This window comes from Odontesthes bonariensis, chromosome 1 (assembly GCF_027942865.1).
Source record: "Odontesthes bonariensis isolate fOdoBon6 chromosome 1, fOdoBon6.hap1, whole genome shotgun sequence".
Lineage (NCBI taxonomy): Eukaryota > Metazoa > Chordata > Actinopteri > Atheriniformes > Atherinopsidae > Odontesthes > Odontesthes bonariensis.
In genome coordinates this window covers 39,456,196-39,479,185 of record NC_134506.1, presented here as the reverse complement: position 1 = coordinate 39,479,185, position 22,990 = coordinate 39,456,196, and the positions used below count along the sequence as shown (strand labels likewise).

At 38.7% G+C, this 22,990-nt stretch overlaps 1 protein-coding gene across 1 annotated transcript in view; it reads left to right on the top strand.

The window, feature by feature from the left end:
• Positions 1 to 22,990, top strand: part of LOC142380820 (protein kinase C-binding protein NELL1-like) — a 298,110-nt gene that overhangs the window by 7,501 nt on the left and 267,619 nt on the right. The window lies entirely within an intron of this gene.

Sequence of the window (22,990 nt, the reverse complement as noted above, 5' to 3'; positions counted from 1 at the left end):
GCTCAGAACCTCCCTAAAAGGCTCTCTGAAACAGCTATGTTACTATTCTGGGTTTAGAATGCGTCGTTTGCCCTTATTGGGGTCGTTTCAGAGCTTATCTTATTGGCGCTATTCGGTTGCCGTTGGTTGATTGGCTGCCCTTGCTCTCACTGAAAAGAAAGCTCATTCCCTTTAGATGAACAAGCCAGAGCTAACGTGCAATTCTTACAACAGGAATATGGCACAACACACATTTAAAACAAAATAAAATGTGATACTTACAGGCCGTACTGATTGCTGGGGTAGATTTTGTTGACCCTCTACTGAGCATTAAATTCTGACTGAAGCCTGCTCGGAATCGTGCAAGGTTTGTGAAACTGTGACGTCGACGCAGCTTTAGCAGCAGAGAAGCTATTAGGCTTGTGTTGATAATAATAAACTCCTGGACTATGTACAAACTTCCAAATGCATCGTTTTGTGAGTACAGACCATATTTGTACTACTGTAGAAGTTTGGTGTCATGGCATGTGATTTTAGTGAGGTAATTTTGGAGATACTGCCTGGGTCCATTCGGAATAACTCAGTAACTCGGCTGATGTTCAGCCAACATCGGAAAAACTTGGCTGGATGTCACGGTTCAAATCTAAATCTACTCCAAACCATCACTTTAAGTAGCTTAGAGCGCAAGTTTACTTTTATTTTACTTTTTTTTTTTCTTCTTCCTCGTTGAATTTCTGTCGTCATCTGGTATAAGTGATACAATTGGCTATGAATCGCGCGCAAAGCAGCATGGGAAGAACCAGACGCCATTTGATAGACATTCGTAGCGCCCAATAAACGGCTCTAGGCATTCGTAAACCACGCCTCAAATACGAGCAAATGCACACCTAGTTCCCAGACCATCATCTCATTGAGATTGTGGACGCGTCAGGCAGGCTAGTGTGGGGGGGCCGATTGCGCCAAAAGATACGTCACTTAATGCTCAAACACGGATTTGCCCATTTTCTGGCGGCAATTCAAAAAAGGGGGAGTACTTGAAACAGAGGTTCTGACACTTGCTGATACTTTGTGTGTACTCCCCACAACGGGGAGACTCAGAACTAACACCAAAAACGTGAAAAAGATGATTTTGATTCTCTATCCCCTTTAAAGCACCTGTGCTTGTCCTGCAAAATTGTCTGCCATGAAAAGTCCTGTTTGCCCCCTTTTACACATAAAAGCACAGTCTGTACGCTGGCATGAAGCTGGCATGATTCATTTTGTGTCCAGAGATATCCATTTTGTTGCATTTTCATTGTGCTAAGTGGACACAGAACAATGTGGACACCAGCCTGTGACACCAGTGACACCAGTGAAATTGTCATGATGACTGTTCAGATTTCACCGGTGGTAACCAGTTTCTGAGTTTGACCTTTTCCATACAGGGAAACTTACTTTACTTTCAATTTTAAAATAGTTTTAGTTATCTTTTCTTGGGTTTGTGCATCAAAAGCATCTCCGTTAGAAACACAACGTTATTTAAGTTGAAACAGTCACTGTATTAACATCAAATATCCTGTCTCCATCATATTGGGTGACAATTCCTACGTCTTTGGCAAAAGACAGAACATGTGTTGAATCATGGACCAAACTTCCCACTGCAACACACAATTTGTTTCCAAAATAATGAGCTTTTTGGTATCAAAAGCAATATAAAATGCAAGTCATTCTAGCTAATGATGGACTGATTAATCACTCAGCAGATTATTCAGACCGATTATTTGCTAATTAGAGTTAATCTGCAGCAGACAATTATTTAATGAGGCAGGTAAACAAAGAATAAATGCTGAAAAATCTACTTTGCAGAGTCAGTTAGGCTGCTGTGGAACAATGTTTACTTGCCTTGTACATTTCTTTTGATCTGTCATCCAGTAACATAAGAAATCACTAACGTGATATTGTCATATCTGAATATTATATATTTAAAAACCCCATATTAATTGTTTTAACTCTGAAATACATGTTGCTGAAGTAGTTTAAGGGGACGAGCTTTTAAACACAAAGATGAAATAACAATTCTTTTGCTATCTGATTTAATCAGATTGGGTTTCTTGTGATAACTGTTTCATATGTTCATATGTATGTTTGATATCAAACTACAGCTGAAATAAGCTCTTTATTAATGAGTGTGTTGCATCTCGTTTGTTTAATCTGTGCAACAGCCGAAGTGTGGAGAGTACGTGGCTCTTTTTCATGCAGACGTATGAGTAAACCATAGTGTCAAGGTTTTTCTACTGATCAAATAGATAAGAAATCAAATGATAATTAGGACTTTGATTAGTTTGGTTGCGCTTTCCACAGAAATTTAAGCCGATGACTTCTGAATCATTTCATATTTTCCACTTGACTACACAGAGCAGAATGTTAACATGGAGCACAAAACAGATTTTCCGTCCAGCATCTTTTCTTGATCGCTTCACATGAAGCTGCCTCTCCCTCCTCTTCTACCCTCTCGTAAAGGAAAGTATATATTGTGAGAGTAGAAATTGGCGTGTTATGAACAGCAGAATTGGCACCTCTGAAATTACCCAATTTCAGCAGTTGCTCACAACTGTATGGGTCTTAAACAGGATATTAGCAGAAGAAAGCAGACAGTAACCGGTTGCAGTTTTACCACTTTCTTCTTAAAAACTCTGCCCAGAACTACAAAAGGTAAACAAAATAACACAAACACAAAAGGTTTTCTAGGTCAATTCTGGTGAGCTAAAAGCAGCTTCTGTTTATCATATAAAGGAAACTTTTTCTTTTTAAGTTACTGCAGATTATTTCAGCTAACACGGTCGCAAAGAGACATAAAAGGTAAACTGCACCTTCCCTCTGACAGTGTTAGGCATCAAGCTCACTTTTAAATAAAATGTTTAGTATGGAGCTCAAATAATATTAACATTTTTCTATATTTTTAAGAACAATTCTAATTTTCCACACATTTACAAAATTGTGCGCATTAGCTGCTACAAAAGGTGTAAAATATGTCTAAATCATGTACAAAACATGTGCAGTGTGGAGTCTTTGCCAGTAGTAAATCAGTATTTTAAATTGTGTATTTAAAGGAGAATCCTCTCAGAAACCAGGTTCCTGGTTCGAATCCCAGTGGGGGGGTCTTTCTGCGTGAAGTCTGCATGTTCTACAGATACTCAGGCTGCTCCCCTCTGTCCAAAAACCTACAAGTTAGGTTAATATGGAAACCTCTCAGCTCTTCTTCAAGGCACATTGATGTATGATTGAGAAGGAACACTTGAATTGTCTAATAAAACATATTAATATTAAGTGCTTTTAATAATTTGCACTAAAAATCAAGCTCCCTTTTTTTTTTTTTTTTTTTAAATGGACAATTCAGGGTCGCAGGGGGTTGGAGATCGTCCCAGGCATCATAAGGGGAGATTCAGGGTACACCTTGGATGAGTCGCCACTCCATCACAGAAATAAATGAGATAAAAGAACCATTCAAGCCCACAAACACACCTGCAGCCAATTAATAGTTTCCAGTTAACCGAGCATTCATATTTTTTAACTAGAAGAAGCTTTGACACTCAAAGAGAATACCAATGGAGAACTCATGCTAAGATTTATCTGGACACTAACCAGCACGTAGCCTTGTTGCTATGCTCATCACTTCCTTTTAATAGTTAAATGAAACATCCAATATGCCAGGTTTTACTCCAGGGTTCTATAAAACAGCACATCTGCTATAAGTATGTAAGAACTATGTAATATACTATGTAAGAACACATTGGTTGTATTAAAAGTTGATCTGAGAATTCAAATATAAACATCAGGTTGTCTTGTCAGCCCATCGTTTTGAAGCAGTCATCCAGGAAATAAGTGAATCACAGAGAACAAACAGAGACACCAGTTTCTTTCCTCATGGATTTCTTTCAGATCCAGATCGCTATCACTCTTTTTCCACCTGCACATAAAATCCACATGAAGATGCAACAGTCTTTTGTCTCAAGAAGCAATCTGGGAATGTTGAACCATCCCAAAAGCTAATATAAAAAAAGGAAAAAATGAAACAGTCTTGAAGTCTTGAGTGCGGGAGATGATCTGAGGTAGAACTTAAATGCCTTTTTGATTTTTTTCAAAGAAAAGCTTCGATGATGCAAGGATCTTTAAATGCAAGAAACAACATCACTGTTTAAAATTTAATAAACGGTTTTATTCAACTGCACTTTAGAAAAATTATTGCCTGAAAGTTCCTGAGCCTTGACTCTGGAAGGGCAATTAAGGCTGATTACAAAGATGGCTGTCTCTGAATTCACTGAATACGGCACAAGTTTTCCTAATTGGGTGCAGTATGTTTTCCTGGCTGTTCCCACGCAGCCACCGGGGGAGTGTGTTGTTACAACTCTGATGTGATACCTCACCAGATGCTGTTTTTGTGAGACAGACCATGCGTGTCTGGCCTCTATGACAGGTCTAATGAATCAATGTTTTAATCTTTTATTGATTCCCGCCATTCAGCTACATGAGCATTCATAAATATCTATCCCTTACCCTAAAGATTCTTTCATTTCATAGCAGTAGTAAGCTCTGTCCGACCAATCTAAAAGTGACATTTACAAACCCGCGCCTGTTTTATTACTTTTAGTGAAGCCAAATAACCAAAGGAGGCACTGTGCCTACAGTAAAAAGTATAAACAGTACTAGCTGTCGGTGACATTAGCCTTAGCAGACAATGAATTGATGGTATTGCTCATGAATAACCGACATTACTGATTCTGTGAAACATAGAACAAGGTCAAGCATCGGGAATCGCTTCCTGCTGCTCATCAATCCAGTGAATTTGCACCACATAGTTTGCATCCAGTGCCAAAATTTATTGCCAATGCAGGCCAGAGTTACAGTTCAATAAAGAGAGTTCAGGAGGAAATTTATAACTATATTTATTAGGGTTCGCAACATAAATTGGCGATTAAGCTCTGTCATTGCACCCTATTAGACAAGCTCTTGCTGAGTCAAGGAATGGTCAGGCGAGCAAAGCCAAGAAAAGTGGTTGATGGAATGTAAAACTTGTCCCAGAAAACGACCGTTGTCTTGTTTTTCATTTAGCTGAGGAAGGTTGTAGCTGAGTGAAATGACCCTGAGGTACCTCAGTGGCAGCCAAAGAAAGAGCTGGATGAATTCTCCAAATGCTAAGGAAAGGAGCTTAAGGGCTTCCTTTGTTATTTCTGTTAGCACAGGAAACACTCGACTATCCTTTATTCATGGAAAGAAAAACTTCCACCACATTTCCTTGCAACTGTGACATTCAAAGCGTTGCTCATTTATTTTTATATAGTTTTACCAACCTGATTCATTTAAATGTTCAGGATAGGAGCTAATGAGACAACATTTTATATCATACTATGCAAGTAAAGAGAGGCCATGTTTAAAACATTTCCTGAATTTCCTTATCTCAGGATAAAAAAAACAAAAAACTATTTCTTGTGACAACAACTCAAATATCTTGCGTTTCATAATAGCTTAGTATTTTTTCTTATATATATATATATCTTAAAGGAATGGTTCGGCGTAAAATGGTAATTTGAGCATCACATGGTCATGCCACATAATTTATATGGGTGATGAGCCTTTCTCCGAAAGACCGCGGCATTCCGAAGTTGGCTATTTTGAAGTGTTTTGTTAGAAACGCAGCCAATGCAACTGTATGGGGCCAATTTGGAAAATATAAGAAATGCAATGTAAAACAAAACAAAAAAACTCACCTTTGTCTATTAGCGACACAAAATGTCTTTTAGATGACATTCGGCATATCTGTGCCTAACAATTCCCACTCCTGGCAACAGAAGCTCTCCTCCTCCGACGGCAGCACTCGTAGGTACACCACCATGTACCTCCAGTACGCGACCGAGCAGAAGTGCCCACTGACGCTTATTCTGCACATCTCTGTTGTTCCTCCCATTCCCGCAACTCCTCGTCTGTATATTCGGGCTCAAACAAGTATGGTTGGCCTTCAAACGCAAATGGCTCGTCTTCGAAAAAATTATGGTCGTCTTCTGCCATATTTGCGTCTCAGCCTCCTTTGATAACTTGAAGCAGTGGGCCTACATCCGGGTCAGACTAGGAGTTGGAACTACCGGTGATGCCTCAAAAAACACTAGCCAGTGAAAGGCTGTGTGGTCCGATGAACTTCTCTGTGCCTCGGTTTGCTTGACGAGGCCTTTGTTATGACACAGCTGAAGTATGTAGCGCTTTTGAGCTTGTTTATCGCGGAAAAACAACCGATTTCTTATATTTTCCAAATTGGCCCTGTACAGTTGCATCGGCTGCGTTTCTAACAAAACACTTCAAAATAGCCAACTTCGGAATGCCGCGGTCTTTCGGAGAAAGGCTCATCACCCATCTAAATTATGTGGCATGACCATGTGATGCTCAAATTATCATTTTACGCCGAACCATTCCTTTAAGGGCAGCTACTGGCTGAAGCCCAACAGTTTGTTAAAGTCTTTTTTTGCACCAACAGACCAAATTGTGCCAAGAACAGTCATTTACTAGTATAGACCCAGCACAGCAAACAGTTACACATGCTTGCCCTGATTCAATGAAACAGATCTATCCCAGCTGTCATGACAGCAAAGGTATCGGCTCAGGAACCACTCATATTTATCATATTCTGAGACTCATCATCCTCACCTTGTACAGGTGAGGATGATCACCTTGTACCCTGTCTAACATCAAGAAACTCTTGAAGACCCAGCTTTTCAGAGAGCATCTTCCATCATAGCACTTACGCTGTACTTCCCTACCGCCTCTACTGCACTTTCTCTTTCTGCACCTCCCTCTACGCCTGCACTCTATCTCTGCACTGTCACCCCTGACAGATTCTGACTGGTGGTTTCCTTCTACGTAGCTCATTGTTAGCTTTGATGTTATATACTGGATAAAAGCGTCTGCTAAAGGCATAAACATAAACATAAACTTTGTGATCTCAGGAAATCAAATCTAATGTCCTCGTTGATATATGTTGTAAGCTTGAGAATGAAAAAGCCTATTTTTTGAGAAAATTGTGCAAATTAAGATGTGATCAAGGGAAAATTAAATTTGTTATCTCGATAATGCAGTAATCAACCTGTGATCCCAATGAAAACAGCTTAAAAAATTAACTGCAGGCAAGATTGCTCTTGGCAGCTGTACTTTTCTTATTGTACTAATATGAAAAACGTGATAAAACCTGAGTGATGAGAATGCATTAAACAGCTGTAGTTTCACTATTCCAACATCACAACTGTATGTGTCTTATACAGTTGTTGTTCGGTCTGGTTCTCCTGTCAAATATTAGCAACTTGTCAAGCCCTCCATGCTACCATCTCATCTCCCACTGTAAGCAATGACAGGCCGCTATCTCTTGAGAATTTGTATCAGTACGGGCGTTAAGGTGACTTCTGCTGTGTGCGACAGATTGTTAAGTGGCCTTTGTGGTTTGTTGGACTTGAGTTGAATGCATTTCTGATCTTTAAAAATAATATTTGCATCTTCTGTGCATCTTGGAAAGATATTTTTTAATTACAAATTTCCATGGTTCACTGAGTTTTGTTTTAAGTCTTCAAGGTTTCTGCTGACACGTGTTCTTGATTAGCCGGAATTGCTGCATATAAATCAGTGTGAACACCCGCTGCCCCACTTTAGTATCAACAGCTAATCCATCAACTCTTCATAAGTATTGGAATTCTTGATTGAACCAATGGCCTGTTATGTCTGGTTTTTGACACATAAGGTCTTGAATCTAAAAAAGATATTCATAAGTATTGCAGGTGTATTCCCAAACCAAGGAGGTTAGAGGGTTAACAAGACGGGCCAGGAAAAGCCTCGTCTCATTGCAGGTTCCCTTTTCTTCTGAGCATATCAGCGCTTAGCGTGTTATTCCTGTTTTAGAAAGTCAAAATTTGCCAATCTTTGATGCTCTCATAAGAAATGTTATCATGCTTGTGTCAGGCGATTGGGCAGACAGCAGGTTGGCTCCACTCGAATGGATCTGACTGTTCTCTCATGGTGCAGATGAAACTAAGCAGCATGTAAAAGAATATGAAAGGAAAAGGGCACATTAGAGACACAAATTTAGCTCTTAATTACCGATGCTGCACTGAAAAAATTAGACTGTAGGTGGTTTAAGGAGCAACGGGTGATGACATATTTTAGAAATCTTGATAAACACAAATGCACCTGGAGCATGGAACGACTACATTATTTTCATGGCAGACTATTTCTGCACCATTCCCGCAGGTTTTGAGTGAACTGGCTATAAACTGAGAGATTTCTTTGAGGTTTTAGTCTCTCTTGCATCCATGTTGTTGCTATTTATACCTCCCAATCTGACTGCAGAGCAGAGCAGGGTTGCATGTGGCACAGATATTGAAGAGAGCCCCTTGCAGCCGGGCCCAAGAGGCTGTGTGTTGTTCCCAGGCTTCAAGCAGAAAAGCCAGGCTATGACTCTAAAATCTTCGGCACACACTCCCAGCCACTAAATCCAACGGAGGCTATCAAGCCTTTCATCCTTTATGCATGAGCTTCCTGGATGTCCTACTGCTGGAGGAGGCGAGACACTAGTCCCACCTCACAGCAACCTCAGAGGAATTACTCCATCTGAATTATTCATTATACATGAGTGTGATATCTTTTAAAGAGACAGACGTGTCTCTATTGCCCCCCTGATGTCAAATGAAAAGCAGCACAGAGGAACGTTATTTGGATGTGGGAAACGTGATCTCATCTGGCACAGCCAGAACTAAAACTCATATAATTGGTACAAATCTTCACGATCTATTAGGATCAGGATCAATAACGACACTTGTACTCCTGAGAAACTATTTTTGGTATAAGAGCCCTTCAGTGAAGTTGCCTTCTTCAATTTTTGGATCCAGATCCTGTCCTTTTATTATCTGTTTTTATGACCATCTCTTAAATCATTCTGATAGCCTGTTTTTCCTTTGGAGAGAAAAGATTGAATCCCAGTGAAAACTGTAGCGGTCTAAATGTTGTTTTCATCTTGCAGAACTCGCCTCAATGTCTCCAATGTCTTTTTTTTAAGCTGCTGCTTATTCAAATCCTCGTCTGAAAATTACCATACAGGTAATTAAACAAATTTCTTGCATGCTGATGGGCCACAACTTTTTTTCTAAACTCTATTTATTGCACCAGATGTGTCACATTTCTCTTTTTTTTTTTACAGATTTACATTTGAAAGTTAAACCATTTTCAGCCATGCTAGTTGGGGTAGCAATGTACAAGACATTTCCCTTTTTTGAGTTATATTTAGAAGCTGTGAATAAGAAAAGGTGCAGAGAGACTATAAAAATCAACTAAATTTCCATAAATTGACAAAACGGGTCAATTTTGTCGAGTCTGGCAAAGATTTAAGTTGTGTTACTCACCAGCTGTGTGTGGTCTAAACAGGCAAGTATTAAACTCTGATGAATGTCCACCCAGATGTGGCGACTCATGGCAGCCTGGTTTATTCGCTTCAGATCAGTCAATTGAATGGTGTCTGATTCAAATTACTCTTTTGGGTCTTTTTAAAAGATCACCCAGCTGCTGGCGGCCCTAAGAGTAGGAAACATTGGTCTCTAATTCTTTGGTAAGCTTGGAAAATAATGAAAGAGAAGACAAGAGGTGGAGTCAAAGCTAAATTGATTGTTTATTTAACTACATCTTGTTTATTTCCACCTTTTATTGCTGGATTTATTTCAGTGAAGCATACACAAATTTAAAAAAAGTAGCACGCTAGCTTATTTCTTCATTGCTGAATAACATGATTTGTCTTTGAGTCTTTGTGTCTCAGTGTTGTGTTGTTTTCCACACCCTAAAGATGATTATACATATTCTAGAAAAGAAAAATACCAGCTCTTTTACTACTATTAGACAACTACCATTTCCCCAAAGGCTTTAAGTACCATGATATAAAATTGGAAAATACAGTATTGGTCGTGGCCGAGGACGCACTCTCTGGCATTATATTCAGTCATTTAGCAGAAGCTTTATCCTAAAAGACTTATAAATGAGGAAAAACATTCAAGGTTCACTGCAGTAAGAAACAAAGTTTTAAAGATAAAGCACTGCATTTAAATTATTTTTTTATTTTAAGTAACAAATTTGTATGAATTTCTTGAAACAAAATGTTGAAAATATGAAACCGGATGTGCTTTGCACAAATGAAACTTTAAAAAGCTCGAAATTTATTTATTTTTTTTCAAAATTCTTTTGAAGTTGTGTTCTTCATAGCTCCTGGACATTCTTAATTCCAATTTATTTTACGTAATTATTTGTTTCATGTCTGTTTTAGTCATATGTTTTACAATATTCGACAAGCTATTGATACTGGTGTAGTTTGCGTGACCGTGGCACTTCTGATGGCCGCTCTTTTTATTCCAGACTTCATTTTTGACACACAAAATCACTGAATCAGCATTGTTTTAAAGATTAAACTCACCATAAAACACACATTTAGAAATTGCTAGTCTGACTCAGTTATGTTGCTTTTTGCTCGCGCTGTGCGTTCACGGACAAACACACAAACACACACACACACACGCACACGCACACGCAGTCACACGCACACGCAGTAAATAGTTCACTGTTTTGATAATGCCACACGCTGCCGCTCCCCACAGCCTTCACTGCACAGAGGGATGCTGGATTGCTTTCTTCTTTCACGATTCATCTATTCTATTTTTATGATTTTAGATGTGTGTTGTTTATATTTTGCTTCTTCTTATGAACAATGTAAGTTTAAAATTGACTGACTGGAAGATAGCTGCAGCGGCCTATTATCTTATATTCAGAGCTCCTTCTTAAGTGTGGCTCATTATCCCATTCAGATAAATGTCATCTACAATATGACATTCTCATCTTTAAATCTAACATTGCCAACTGGCACAGCAACTTCAGCGTAGAGGAATTAAACTGTTTATCGCTGTTTCAAGCTGTTGGCGATAGGTGCAAGAAATTCATCCTTCAGCAGCTTCCTATCTCCATCAGAAGCCTGATATAATTAGCCCTCCTTTGTTCTGCCTGAAGCAATTGTCATTGTATTGATGGTATCACAGGCATACTGTAATTGCATTCACATTCACTCCCGTGGCTTTGTAACCTATTATAGATTTGAACCTGAATTAGTTTTGTTACTACTAATTATAGCTGATGACATTTTCGTAGCACCAAGACATAACACGGGTAAAGCTTAACTTTATTACTTAACACAGCCTCCGGTTTAGCCTCCAGTTAAACCTTTGTTTTTCCACATTTTGCTGAAGGGACATTGTGAGATTACACCTCCATAGAAGCATAAATCAGATTGGATTGGATGATATAACTTGTCTGTTCAAAAACATAAAAGAAAGGTAGATCTCTCCACATGACATCTGACTATATATATATATATATATATATATATATATATATATATATATATATATATATATATATGTCAGAACCAGTAGACCACAATTATGACTCAGCAAAAAAAAAATCAAATTTCAGAAGTAATATTTTTGGAAAAAAGTGGGAACTTTTCCAAAATTGTTACAGATAACTTAATAGTTATTAAGATAATTTCTTCCACTGATTTTTATGATGTACTGGATGACACAAATACGTATTGTTACCATTACTCAGCTTACATTTAAACAAAGAACAAAATGAAATGGTACAACAGATCTGTAACAGAGGCGAAGGATGTTGGGATTTAGCAGCACCAGGTTCCCCTGTGACTATATGCTCCGTGGCATTTCATGGATTTACTGTCAAGTCAAACAAGCCGGATGCCAAAACAAACCCCGACACCATCACGGTAGCATGTTGTCGGTAATTTTCCGTACCATAAGATGAGGGCATTGCAACTTCAAGGCAAGATGTGTCACTGACAACCTTTAAAATTGAGCTGAAGCCTGAACCCCACCAGAGCAAACGCAGAGGATATCGCTGTTGCCATGAGAACGCCTTTCTGGCACGGCCTGTCTGATTTTCATGTTTAAAGTGGTGATTAAAGTTTACATGCCTTTGGGCGAGAAGAAACTTTTCCAGTATGTCCCGGTCCTACAAGTCACACTTGGTTCACACCGACAGGCTGACAGGTAAGGATCTGCTAACGAGAGCTTGCATTTACTGCTTGTCAGACTAATTCAGCATCTTTTAGGCACTATAACGTCCATCCGAGTTGGTGTCTTTTATTTTAATGGATGTGATGGGTTCGGTTTGTAGCGCCAGACAAAAACTTGAAGAATTACACAAAATATTTGAAACATTCCATTCCACTTAAAAGAAAAACATCAACCAATTATTTATTAAACCAGTCAGTTTGTCCAGAAGTGGCCATTCTTGTCAGTGTAAAAATGCACCTCCACAACCAGAAAGATTGCCCTTGGGTTTTTTAATACATTTGTTTTAAACTGAAACTCATTTATTTATTTTTTTTTTTAAAGCTTTTTAATAACCCTCTGATTGCCTAATTCAGGCCAGACCGAACAGATTGCATAAAGTTTTATCTGTACAGGAGACATGCCTTTCGCTGTCCAATAATAAGAATAAAGCGATCATAAAGACACATATGCATGGACACAGCTTGTTTGGAACGTTCTCTTTTGGATACACTGCTAAGGATGGAGCTGTTTGCTTCCAGTAATGATAAGCAATGATGGGTGGAGAACAAAATTAACTTCTCAAGATGTTCACAATCTGTGAGCCACGTTAAGATGCTATTCTGAGAAGGACTTGGCTTGCATATTCAGCTGCTAGCTGGTTGTAACATCAGCAGCAAGCGCATAAACAGTGTTTCTTAGTTTAATCCTAACCAGCCTTTCAATTGGTCAAGATGACAACAAAAGTTTTCAAAAGCACCATCAGAAAACACATTTTTTATTATGAAAATGTTGAATGTTTCTGTATCTTTATTCATCGTCCAGATGACTGTAAGATTTACTCCACCCAGAATTTATTTTGATTATCAAACACACCCCCTGCAGACTTAAAAGGATGCAGTAAAGGTTCAGTAATGGCCTCATTATTTTCTTAATGTCAGTCAGGATCCTGCTGAAGGGTAACGGTGCAACCCAGTGAGGCAATAGCTATCAAAAAAAAAAAACAAAGCTTTGTAATGGCTCTCTTGGTTTTAAAAATGCCTTTCAGTGCTGCATTAGGGGTGGATTGTTGTAAGCATCATGTGTGCTGTTTTCCAAGAAGTAGTGGTTTCCATGAAGCTGCGCTGGACTTTGTTTCATAGATTAAACCCTAACCCTAGTTAACAATGAGAACCATTCATGATCAGCTGTTTAATCCATTATGTATTTCCTTGTTCCAAGTGATTAAATTAACAAAGAATATAAAGAAAAAGAAATATTCTTTATTTTCAGCTTTTCTGCACAAAGTTTTTTTCAATAATTCAACAAAGAGTGTCCCAAACTTCCTCTTCTAAGGGTTAGACCTTATCATTAGGTTCTCAATTTGTATTTTTTTGTGGCTTTAATTATTCATTTTTGATTTTCCTAAATTTACATTTGTGAAAATATCTTCCAATACTTGTTCATGTTTATTTAAATAAAATGTTTATTCTGCCAGTTGCCAGTTTTGCTTGGAAAAAGGAATATTGTTCATTTTTTTTGTGTTTATGTGTTTGAAACCAACACTGGAAAGCCTCCATTTGGCAATTGTTCTTATTCGGTGTATTTGGTCTTGAATATTTGGCTTTCAAACTTTTTAACGCAGTCGGTACATCTGGTGTTTCTGGTGAAATTGCTTCCATGTGTTTTCCTGCCAATTAAAGCATCACAGCATTGATGGAACTTGAATCTCCCACAGGTCAAGCAGACTAGGAAGGCAGATGTTATCATTCTGTGTTGCTAAATTTAAATATGCATCTGTTCGTTTTGGAAACATCTGGAAGAAAACAGCTTCACACAAATTTCCTTTCAATCAAAGACATGACATTTGAAATGCTAGAAATTAAACCATGCTTAAGATGTGATTCATATAAAAGGTTTCCAAGCATTTCAGAGCGGGTTTCGAAAGTGGTGGTTCATTTTAAGTTTCAAAGAGGCTGCTCAAAGCCTCGTGAGATGGATGATGGAATTTGAGTTTATTAGTTGGGGAATCTTGTTAGAGTGATAGAGAGATGGTGCGTTTTATTGTTGAATGTTTTCTGGACTGTACCTGCCACCGTGTTTCAAGCTGCAGCTTGTAAGGAGAAGACGCAAATCTCACAAATCTCTGCCTTGAAGGATCAAAGGACGCTAAAATTCAAAATGAAAAAAGGGAAATTATAGAAATATGTGAGTGCTGGCTGCATTTCACAACAAACTGTAATTTTGTTTAACTTGGGGTTGAAAGAAGAAAGAGACGAAGCAGAACACAGTCAGACATTTTGCTTCTCTTCTTGAATTCAAGATTTCCATGTTTTAAAGTCTCCGAGCAGCAAACTTTGATTGCTTTGCTTTGATGGAAACAGAAAATGTGTCCTCATTCGCCAAATAAATATAGCTTATTTACTTCCTCAGCATGCATCACGGCGTGTATATACGCAGTTGAGGTTTAGACATCTTTTAAAATGACTTATTACTTAAAACAGTTCCTTAATAGCTCTGTGCCTTGGACAGTCTCACCAGTCCCATTAAAATGTTCTTGCGATGAGAGGAGATGCATCATAGACCTGAATCATGACTGCCTTAACTCATCATATGAAATTTAGTTTGTTTTAGCAATGTTCTGCCATGAACAAAAGCAGAGGCTGCAGAACTTGAGTGCGCTGAAATTAATGGCATGCTGTTGGACTTCTTTTCAGCTAGAACTCCACTCAAAGACATGTCACGGCTCTCCTTTATAAGTCGTGTTTTTTTCTGTGATTTTATTCTTGTTGAGAAAGTATGTGTGGGGGATTTTTTTTTTGTTCTTCAACACCTACAGTAATTGCAGTCCAAAATACCAACTCTCTGACAGTGCAGCTGGTGGTGCTGGCAGCCAGATTTCTCCTGGTTTAAGCAGCTCAGTGTGCTCTGTGAGTTCTGCAGGGGACAATGGATGAAGCAGAGGGGGCATTTGGCTAATAAAATGGCTGCATATGTCAACAAGCGTGGGTTTCAGTTAAACAGGAGCAAGGTGCATTAAGCAGGGGGATCTGGGATCCTTTCAGCATCACACACAAGCACATTTTCAGGGAAAATCTACCGTTCTGCCTTCTTTCTGTCATCTGTTTGAGTGATAATTCAGTTTGTTTAGAAATAATCTGTTGTATAATGATTGTTCAGCACTCTACACAGTAGAAATATGACATTTATTTTCTTTGTTTTCCCTTTGAAATCATATGCATCTTACACTGGAAAAAAAACTCATAAGATTTACCTAAAAAACCCTTTGTAAGTATTTGCACTCAAATGATTTAAGTAATATTTAATGCTGCAATATCAAGTAACACTCAATTGCCAGTATCAAGTAAATTTGACTTACCATAAAACATAACAGTTTTAAAGGTATTAAGTAACATTTACTTAATTACATCTAAGTTTTAAGTTATATTTATTTAAACAAATTAAGTAAACTCTACTTGTTTTTCATAGGCAGGAACATTATTTTACTCAGAATTTTAAGTAAATTTTATATATCTGTAGTATTTGCTGTTATGAAGTAACTTAGTAGATTTTAAAGATTCAGAGTAAAGTTTATGTAGTATTTCTAGGTTTATGTACATACAACTATTAAACATTTAAATTGTATGAGGAAACCTAAGTAAAACTTACTCTTCCCCCATAATTCATGTATTACGTTAATAAAATGTTTAATTTTACTTAAGAAGCTCTAGTTCTTACTGAATCTTAAAAATACAAGGTAGATATTATGACAGTTACTCTAATAGAGTTTCCTTAACCAAAAAGTCACTTTTTTCAGTGTAGCTATGTTCCCGAGCAGGAATTTAACACAAAAATACAGAACATTTTGACTATGACTTATTGAAACATGGATCAATATTAGAGAGATTGGAAATGAGTGTACATATATATATATATATATATGCTGCTTGATTTTTAGACAGGAGGTGCCAGACTTGATCAGGTATGGCTGACAGCTCACCTGTTTGTGCATGATCCCAAAAGAAATGAGATACAGTTCTGCTGCTGCTGCTGCTGCTGCTGACTGGGATCACAACCCTCTGTGTCTGTTGGGAATAATTAGGTGAACCACAAAAGATTCAGAGGTTGTTTGAGCTCATCATTTATATATCCAGGGAGTTAAAAAAAAAAAGAAAGACAAAGGCTATCGGAGGCATTGTTGTTTCTGGAAGTAATGCTGCACTGGTGTTTTAAATGGCAGAGCTAAATACATGTTATCATTAAGGGGAATGTATTGACTATACGTGTTAAAAACAAGACACCTCAAAGATGACAATTCCTCTTTAAAAGAATGACAAAACAGATCGAAGGTGGTTTTTATTTGTTTGGAAAAATTTGATCAGTTCAAGGTGCCGGAGTAGATTTTAAGTAGCTCAAAAAAAACTCATTTATGTTTTAGAAATGTATCGTGCCAGCGTTTTTTTTTTCATTTGTGCTTTCATCAAATACACAATAGTTTCCTTAAATGGTTATCAGCTGAGTATCTCAGATTGCTGCTGATCTGCTGAAATAGTTTGAACTGGAAACAAGCAACAGTTTTACCGCCTATCAGAATATTACAGCAGTCTGAATAGAATACGAAAACCTAACTTTACAGTCAGTTGTACTTTTTAAATAGAATCCTGTCCCAGTGGTTTTTAAAAGCTAAAGCTCCTGGTAATATGTCATAGTAGCAGTACCTCCAGAGAATGAAGGCTGTAGAGATTTTTCAGGCTTGTGTTATGTTCACTTTGCTTGTCTTCACTTGAGAGAGCACAGTGTTTGTCATAAAGACAGGGGGAACATCTGGAGTGCCTTTTGTTGGAATAATTCATTGTTTCCGACTTTTGTCATCAACCCCAACGCAGAGCCGCAAAACTATGTGACTTCCTCTCCAAATGGCGTCCCTTGTGAATAATCTGTCACGGACACGTTTTGAGTGCACACATGGAGATATTGCTCCACACACAGAAGCTAGTTTACATTTCCAGTCTGTATTTGATGAGCTGCGTCCTTTCTCCTTTGCTTCTGTGTGACTTGATGTCCCATTTGTTAAGATAAGAGAGGGAGGGAAGGCTTGAGTTGTTTGTTTTGCCACCTCCTTTGCTCTTTTGGTGAAGTTTTAGTCTCTTTGTTATGATTCAGATACTGACAGAGCTGTGTATGGCTCCAAGATATGGAGAAAATATGAAATGTGTGATGCCATACCCCCCTACTCTCTTGGCATTTAGGAGGCTTGTGTGTGCTGTTTTTTTTTTTCCTCGACATGTGAAAATCCTGCACAACAACACCTTGTTTAACAAATTACGTTGCCGATATTGTTAGTATAGACGCTCATGGTGCAGCCTCTGCTGTTATAAAAAGAAGTTTGACTGCGGAGAAGCATGAACAAATTGCTCTACTTCTTAGTTGACCAATTATTCTATGAAAAATATTTCCTAATGGGTAACTGCAGCTACACATATGAAAATGCAGCAAGATGTTAATTTTCTAAATTATGGCTACATTAAGAGTTCAATTGTCACGGACTCTCAGCCAGATCTGCCTCGAACCAAACTGGCAAAACTTTATACTTTAAGAAATAGTAACCTACAAACCAGCAGCAATGATGTCTCAGGGGGTACTTTGACTGCATTCTTTCTTTTAAATAAATACCAGTTTGTTAGGAGCAAAAGGCATACACGTGTCTTTTATGTTGTATCAAATGTTTATGCATCTGGCCCCTGCGACACCATGAAGTTACCTTTTCTCTGCTTCAGTTAAATTACCCTACTCTTTTCTTGGCTTTACTCAGTAAACATGTTTGCAGTCTCTGGGTCTGAACCGAAGTCATAGCCTTTTTGATGAACGGCATAGCAAATACTAGCAGCAAACTATGCAATTAGAGTAAACAGTTATTATCCGTTTTTAAACACTTAGATCAGTGATCTTTACTGTTTTTTTATATTTGAGCCACACAGGTGAGATGAGGACAGCCACCACACTAAAAGTAACTCAAACTACTAATTATATCTTCATACTTTGTATTCAGCAGTAATGCAGCGATCCTAACTACAGAACAGGCTTAATACTGGGATGAGCTGGCAGGCATTGAATATATATTTATTGTTGCAATCCCCTGTATACTTCCTCATCTGTTTTTTAGTTCTTTTATCAAAATTTAAGTCTTTTTTCTTTGACGTTTTCTTTTGTCATATGCATTTCTATATTAAAAGGAATTAGGAAATTAGTTGGCATCATCATCATTATCAAAAAAAAAAAAAAGGTATCTGAGTATCTGAGCCTGGCCAGTTGCAGAATATAATTGGTTGATTCTGGTCAGCATTCGAACAGTGCGTTTCTACTTTGGATCATTGCAGCAGGACTATTTTACTTTGCGTGGAATTGTGCTGTATATGGCGAAAGCGACTTCTCTCTGTTATCAGGCACTTAGATTGTTCTCCAGCAGCACTGCTTCATCCTGCGACATCCTGCGGCTGCAGCTGCTTCACAGTGAAAACCTCCAGAAACACGTCCTCGTTTCAAGTGTTTTTATTTCTGCGCTTTGAATCAGCTGTTGGATAGAAACACCTAACCCCTAACCATAACCCCAAACAAAGAAGAAATGTAACTTATTATACCTCTGAGGACAGAAAAGATTACTTGGCCATTGTCGTATCACAGCACATTTAAAGTCACACTTACAAACTGTCATGCACGATTCCTGCAGGCAAGATGCCCTTGGGTGACCATAGATTGTATTATCTCTGTGTGTGTGTGTGTGTGTGTATCGCTCAGCTCTGCTCTGCAGTCGGCCCACGTTGTGCAACTTGTTTACTCAACTCCCATTGGGTTTTTTTTTTTTTACTCCATCCCCATTTAGAGGGATAAAACAATGCAGCGAGGTTTATGCAGAGGTAAACAGCGTGGATGTGGCTGTCAGCTTGTTGCTGTAAGAAAGTGATTAAGGTGTCTGCTATTAACACAACGGCATGTTGATGAGGTTATTTGCCAGTTTGTTGCTTTATTCAACCCTTTAATAACATAGTTGAGAGCTTTCTGGAATCGGGATGATTCATCACAAATATATGAGGGCAAACTAAAGCACCTAGCTTTATCTTTCTCTTGACATACTGTAATATTTTTTAAGCATGCAGAGCACAGCTAATTGAGATAAATAGCTGTGTAAGCAGTGCTGATGACAGGATGGAGACCGGCTGGTTGGGGAGCCTGCTGGCGGGTGTTCTCCGACTCTCAGATCTGGTGATCAGTTTGTCAGGCAGAGCTGTATACAAGGATAGTGAAGAGGTAATTAGCTTGGCTGAGTTGTGATGTGTGGAGTTCTCTGTTCAAACTCCCCCGAATCTCTACAAAGACCCAGGCTGTAGAGCAGCGCGCTCCCTCAGAGTTCGCCACAGTCCCAGCAGTGGGCCGACCATAGGCCTGACAGATACTGATACAGCACCTCAAAGCTCTTAGCACTCAAGTAAATTAGCTCACATTCCAATTTCACCTGCTTCCCAAATGTGAATTAGTGTTCAGAATATATATGTTTGTGTCTGAATTAATGCCGCATCCGTAGAGTGAGAGCAGTTTACAGCATGGAGCGCTCGCTCTGATGTTAAAACCGCCCCACATAAGGAGGATTGTGTACAGCTGTGGGAGGTGGAGCTGATTGTGGATAGGATCTCTGCCTTGAGAGTTGTTAACAAAGCTCATGCACACACACACACACACACACACACACACAAATGATGAGATATTGATGCCCACAAGGGACTGTATATGAGCTGCACAAATGTGAATTCCTTGCAATTATATTAAAGGGAAAATACTATGGGGGAGAAAAAAAATCCATTTTTTATCTCCACTCAGCTTTAAATCTAAAGAGCATTGCATTTATCGTACCTCCAGATTGGGAAGTCAAAATGTGCGCTCTTTCTTTGTGTTTTGCTGTTAACAGTAAATTCACCTCAGAAGTAACGCAGTTAACTTAAGCAGTTTGTCTCATGATTATACATGTTTTCATGGGCAGAAATTTGAAATTCTGATTACCCATTCTTAATTCAAAGCATTATTAATTATTCAGACATATAATAAAAAGAGAAAAAGAAGAAAAAATAAAACTTTACTTTGGTGAAAAGTAGGTCATATGAACGTTAGCCTGTAAAAACACAAAGGAGTGAACCCACGGTGAAGCTCAGGGTTTACAGAGCCGTTGTACGACGGAGGAATAATAACGTGATTTTTAACTGCTTTGTTAACTGGTTAGCTTTTACATATGCTACTGTGTTTCAGCAACCTAACTCATAACGACATTGTGTTGAAAACTGCAATCAAAACCAGCTGTGCACGGATGAACTGCACGCAGTATTTAGTGTTTGGTGGGTGTTAGTGTCAACTCTCAGGCTATTTCCTGTATGTTTTCTCATATAGTTAGAACTGCCAATGTCAAAAGAGGCAGACCCTACGAAGAAGTGGGTGGAGTGAAGTTGAGCGGGTCAGTCCATGCCCTAAAATTGTCGTATTAAAGATGTAAATTCATGCTTGAAAGGGGAGCTGTTGTACTGTTTTTATGTCATTTTGACCAGAGCGCATCTTAGAGGGATTTCCAGTGAACAAGTAAAATGTACGCTGTCTGTTTATCATAAGGACATTGTGAGCGTTTAGTAGTAAAGAAACCATTTGTTTAAGAAGGGATTACTTTAATTATGATCAAAGATTGATTCATTTGTTAACCCAGAATTATTGGATGCACTGACTGCACAACATTTGAAGCAATACTATGTAACATTTCTACCTTAAAATAACAGCTTGAAAAAAATTGTACGGCTAGAATGAGTTTTAATATTACGATTGGCCTGTCTCCTATGCCCTTCGGGGGTCTGAGTTGGAAAAACTGCGCTATGTAACTTTGTGGACCGGCCCGGGAGCTGAGCGGAAGTACTTCGACTTGCTTTCTGGCACACCTACCACAAAAACAAATAGACCCCTCTCACGCTCCCAGGTACATTTGATTACTCTTACCTTCTCGGTCGACATAGCTTGCACCTTCTGACTCCTCGCCGGTTCGTCAACAAACGTGAAACGTGAAAGCGAAAGGGTGTTGTATTTACGACAGTGTAACCGTACATTACCTCCAAGCCTGTAGGGGGAGCTCCATAGTGGGTTTTTGGAGAAGTTACATTGTATTGCTTTAAGAGTGATGGCTTTATGAGTTGTTTATTCTGATATCCAAAAAATGTCACATCACACTTCTCATTTCAGTAGTTCAATATAAGCGTGATTAATTCAAAATAATTCAAGGGTCACCTACTCTGGATAATCTCAAAACACTCACATGCACACATGCTTAGCTTTGCAAATGGTTCACAACTGGGTTCACAGCTCTGCCAGTGGTGTGTGAGGTGTATTAGTGCAAATGTTGGCGACCCTGGAGGAAATCAAAAGTTTGTCACCCTATTCAATATTCCTCCAGCAGGATTTGGTGTCAGAGCTCTATATTATAGTTCTTTAAGTGACAGCTGAGGACTCTCCCTCATATAGCTGGGTTTTATTTAATTGGGTTTCAACCTTATTTATTCTAATCAAAGTGCACTCAGTCTGATGGCTTGTGATAAAGAGCTGTTGGCTCTGTGAAGGGCCACACAATGAGAGTGTGCCCTCAGAGAGTTATCTGCGGTCTGTCACATCAGATACGTGACACAGCACATTGCACCAATAACCCACCAGATAGAACTTACACGGTTTTAAATGGTTACAGTCAGGTTATCTTCTTGCAAAAGGGAAGGAAAGGTTGAAGTGAATCATCAATGTTTCATTGATTCGATGTTATGAATTTTTCAGCAGCTGTGGAGTTCTTCAAATGCAAGCCAAGTTAGAGGAATCTTGCTGAGAGCACCGCTGTTTTTAGGCTGCCTTCTTCAGGCGCGTCAAAGTGTATTTTTCCTTCCTTTTTGATACAAAACACAATTCACTTTCAGCTGCTTTGCCAGTTTGTATTTGTTCTCTACATTCCCCAACATTTTGTGGCCACTTTGCCAGTTATCTGGAACCACCTTCCTGTTTATTTGACGGCATCTGTAAGTGTCTCTGCTCCTATATTTCATATTTTGTGACTCTTTGCGTTCTGCTTTAAATGGAAACGTGTGCAGTAAGCAAAGTGCCATCTGTGGTTGCTGTTGACATATAGCCTTTGTTCTAAACATTACGTAAAGTGTTTTCCATTTCCAGCTATATTTGAGTCCTTTATCTTCAATTCCCCTATTCTGCAGCCCAGTCTCTTTCATTTGCTCTCCAATGCAGACCTGCCTTGAGCAGCCAAAAGCAGGCTAGCTCCTCAGGGACGATGTGTTGTGTTCTGGATTGCTGTCTGGCTGGTTTGTTGTGTGTATACACAGATGACTGAGGGGCTGAAAATAGCAAAGTAAAAATGACAGGCCTCCAGGACAATAGCTAAAACAGGTGATAGAGCATTAACATTTACTAAATACTGTGATGGATGTGAAGCAAAGCTGCATAGGGATAGACATAATTGTTTTTTGTCTCCTTTATAGAGATTTGATTGTATCTGTAAGTAGATTTGTTTAAAATTTGCCTTAAAATTCAGATTGATTAAAACATTCATATCGACAGATGACCTCGTATTTGTATCACTGATGACATGATGTGACATTAGTGACCTCAGCCGGCTGAGTAATCTGGACCCCAAAATGGCAAAACTCGTGGATACTTTTCACATCATCTAACTCGTACACTGATACTGATACTGACAAGTAGAATAAGGAGATCCCAGGGGTCCCTTTGGGCCACATAAAAATCTCATGAGAGCAAGCAGCTCTAACGTTGCCACAGACTGGTGTATAAATAGATAAGTGAATAAATAATGAAAATAAAAATCATGGCTCCCTCAATGACAGCAGTTCTCG